The sequence below is a fragment of the Etheostoma cragini genome, chromosome 9, assembly GCF_013103735.1.
Source record: "Etheostoma cragini isolate CJK2018 chromosome 9, CSU_Ecrag_1.0, whole genome shotgun sequence".
NCBI lineage: Eukaryota > Metazoa > Chordata > Actinopteri > Perciformes > Percidae > Etheostoma > Etheostoma cragini.
In genome coordinates this window covers 290905-295155 of record NC_048415.1, presented here as the reverse complement: position 1 = coordinate 295155, position 4251 = coordinate 290905, and the positions used below count along the sequence as shown (strand labels likewise).

Here is a 4251-nt window from a genome sequence, read left to right as displayed (position 1 = left end):
TCCACTGCTGAATCCTCCAGGATGTTGTTACTCAGGTCCAGCTCTCTCAGATGGGAGGGGTTGGACTTCAGAGCTGAGACCACGACTTCACACTCAGTCAAAGAGAGGTCACAGGTAGAAAATCTGGGATGACAGATAATGAAAACATTTACAGTACAGAGTTGTACAAGGTTCCCTCTCACCTGCTGCATAGAGAAAGGGAGCATCACGTCATACAATACAATACACATTTATGAAAACTCAGTTTTTCAGCTCTCCAGAAAACTTAAGTTCTGACTTATTTAGTCTTCTGGGGGTGAAGATCAGCACCCAGCAGCTTTTAGGGCTGGTTCTGATGTTTTCTAGCAGACAGAATAAGGAGGTGGAACCTTCACACAATACAAGTCAACGGAGAGCAGAGTGGTGCTGATTATTAAGCTGATCATTAGATGCTGCTTGATTACTTAGTTATAAAGTTAATAAAGTAAATGCTACATCGCTACCCCCGTGTGTGTATGAAATCTCTGCGTTCTAGAAACCCAGAGCTGACTGTCTACACGGTCAAAAGGCCGTCTGTTGGATTAATGATGACAGAAGATCCTTTAGATATCCATCGGCTCATTCTTACAGCGTTGGACACAACTAAGACATTTGCAGAGAATGTCATAGAATTATTTCCAATAAGCAGCTTTATCTTTTATAGTGTGGAAGCTTTCTACTGTTCATGTGTGTAAAGTCTGGATGTTTCCTCTAATACTGATGGCCTCAGCTTCACACTGATTTAAAATTATAATCTGGATTTACCGAGCCTTTCTGCAGTTCCTCACAGCTGGAACCAGTCTCCGTTGTCCCTCCTGTGATGTGTTGTACTGACTCAGGTCCAACTCATCCAGAACCTCCTCTGACATCTGCAGCATGTAGGCCAGAGCTGAGCAGTGGATCTCAGAGAGTTCCTTCTCTGATCTGTTCTCTGACTTCAGGAACTCTTGGATCTCCTGATGGACTGAGCGGTCCTTCATCTCCGTCAGACAGTGGAAGATGTTGATGCTTCTGTCAGGAGAGATCCAATAACTGTTCATCTCCTTCAGGTTGTTGATGGATCTCTGGATGATTTCTGGACTGTTGTCTGTCTGACCCAGCAGACCTCCTAAGAGTCTCTGGTTGGACTCCAGAGAGAGGCCATGAAGGAAGCGGACAAACAGGTCCAGGTGGCCATTTTTACTTCTCAGGGATTTCTCCATGGCTCTCTTCAGGAAGACATCCAGGGATGAGCTAACACAGTCTGGTCCCAGGAAGTCCTTGAGTACCTGTGTGTTGCTGTTGGTGTAACAGTGGAACAGGTAGACTGCAGCCAGAAACTCCTGAACGCTCAGATGAACGAAGCAGTAGACTGATTTCTGGAAGATCCCACTCTCTGTTTTGAAGATCTGTGAACAGACTCCTGAGTACAGCGAGGCCTCTGTGACGTCCAGACCACAGCGCTCCAGGTCTTCTTGGTAGAACATGATGTTTCCTTTCTCCAGCTGTTCAAACGCCAGCCTCCCCAGCTTCAGAAGAACTTCCCTGTCAGCCTCCATCAGCTCCGGTGGACTCGTCTCATGTCCCTCAGCGTACTTGAGCTTCTTCCTCTTTGTCTGAACCAGCAGGAAGTGGGAGTACATGTCAGTCAGGGTCTTGGGCAGCTCTCCTCTCTGGTCTGTAGTCAACATGTGGTCCAGGACTGTAGCAGTGATCCAGCAGAAGACTGGGATCAGACACATGGTGTTGAGGCTCCTGGAGGTCTTAATGTGGGAGATGATTCTGCTGGACAGCTCTTCATCACTGACTCTCTTCCTGAAGTACTCCTCCTTCTGGTCGTCAGTGAAGCCTCGTACTTCTGTTACCCTGTCAACACACGCAGGAGGGATCTGATTGGCTGCTGCAGGTCGGGACGTTATCCAGACGAGAGCCGAGGGAAGCAGCTTCCCCTGGATGAGGTTTGTCAACAGCAGGTTGACTGAGGACTTGTGTGTGACATCAGGAACAGCCTCATCGTTGTTGAAATCCAGTGAAAGTCTGCTTTCATCCAGGCCGTCAAAGATGAAGAGAAGTCTGGAGGCAGCGAGCTGGTCTGCTGGGACCTCCTGTAATGTTGGATGGAAAACACGGAGCAGCTCTAGAAGACTGTACTGCTCATCTTTGATCAGGTTCAGCTCCCCTGAAGGAAAGAGGAATCACCAGACTGATATCTTGGTTCTCCAACCCCTCGGCCCAGTCCAGACAGAACTTCTGCACTGAGAAGGTTTTTCCAACGCCAGCGACGCCGCTCGTCACAACCACTCTGATGGGTTTCTGTTGGCCAGGTGAGGCTTTAAAGATGTCGCAGCACTGGATTGGAGAGTGATGGAGGCTCTTCTCCTTGGAAGCTGTCTCCAGCTGCCTCACCTCATGTTGGGTATTAACGTCTTCACTCAGTCCCTCTGAGAGGTAGAGGACCGTGTAGATCCTGCTGAGGAGGGTTCTACTTCCTGTTTCACCTCCTTCAGTCACACGTTCAAACATCTCCTTCAGCCTGGACTTCTGTTCCTGACGACCAACGTCCACTAAAAAAAGGACAGAGGTGAGAGACAGAACGAGAAAGAGAAAGAGAGAACAAGCTGCTGATTCTTTTTATGACTTTATTACTGTGTTAGTATTAAAACATGCAGTTAAAGTTCAGTTGGACTTAAAATTAGAATTGGGTACCGGATTTACTGCCTTCCTTTTAAGGGTACCAACCGGTACCCTAAAAAGGTCCCTACAATCCGGTACCAACCGGATTGTAGGACCCTTTGCTTATCAGACTAGTCCCCTACGGGTGCTGGGTAGATAACGGAGCTATTTAAGACTCGTGCACTATGTGATCCGATGCCAACCATCGGCGGTCAGCATGTCTTTTAAACTCAGGCAGGTTTCAGACATAGGGTCCATTCATATGTTGAAATACCAAACACAAATCCCTTCATTCCTCTTTCCATCCTCAGAACATATTGGTCCCTTCTCTCCCAACACCTGGGCCCTGTTGGACATCGATTAAATCACCTGAGTCACAGCCACATTGACATCGCCATGGCAACCCCTGGTGGGGGGGGGGGGGACTAACAGCAATACACATGAAACCAAATGGCTCCCACACGGATTATGTCAGTACTACTGAGGACAGATTCACCATCACTGACACATCCCAGTATCTAGTAGTCCACAATCCACTCTGTCCTTCATTACACCCCCCCCCCCCCCCCCCCCCCGATGTTAAATGTCTGCACTGTACGACTGTAAAAACTGGAATATTAATAATGTTAAATGTGACAACAAATGTCTCCGTATTCCAACAGCAGTGGTGTGTTGAGACATGAAGACATCAGCAGACAGTGGCACAGACTTACTTTGCTTAGAGCTGCTCTGATTGGCTGTCTGCAGTCCAGCTCTGGTTCTGGATCTGGATCTGGACGGCTGTTCCTCCTCATAATCATCACTCCTCTTCCTCTCTCTGTGGAGACATGTCTTCATCACTATTGTTGCTGAAACAAGTGAATATAGTGAAAGACCAGCATGTAACAGTGGTGTCTCAGGTCCAGGTCCAGACTGCTTCCTGGGTTCTGAGCCCTGTTTTCTATCAAATCCATGATGAAGATTGCCTGGATCAACATCCCAGTAAATTCATGTCAGGCTTTGTTTAACCATGTATCAGCTGATTGAAATAGTTCACGTTAACTTGATCATCTGCATAGAACAACAACTTCCTGTTCTTCTGGTCTAACTTCAGACTTTCAGGCTTTTTTTTTAGATGGATTTCATTTCTTGTGTCTCAGTAAGAATGTGGAGAACATCAGTGCTAGTGAGATACCTGCTACAGCTGCATTCTACCAATGAATCAGAGAAAAGCTATAATTCCTCTGATTCCACCGTCTGGCGATGCTAGACTAATCTGCTGAGACCTTTTAGATCAGTGCTGCCCATGGAGGTTTGTTCTTGGCTTTCAGGGACCACATATGGTCCAGAGACTTCATAGAACTTAAAGAAATCAGAACAACCAATACACGCCATAGGCAGGAAAACCTGAACCAGAGTCCTTAAATGAGTTGGTAGCAGTCTCTTACTTTAGGTCTGAGGGTCCAGGTTCATCAATGAGGTCTGGAGAAGGATCTCTGGACCGGGTCTTCATAGACAGACAGACGGATCCTCCAGACTCTGCTCCGTCCTCCTCTTCCTCCAAATCACTCATCTTCTGATCTGGAGTCAGTCTGAGAGGAA

General features: G+C 47.2%; 1 pseudogene; it reads right to left on the bottom strand.

Annotated features, from left to right (window-relative positions):
• LOC117950741 overlaps positions 1–4239 on the bottom strand; it is a 58264-nt pseudogene extending 54025 nt beyond the window's left edge.
• Between the last annotated feature and the right edge of the window lie 12 nt (positions 4240–4251).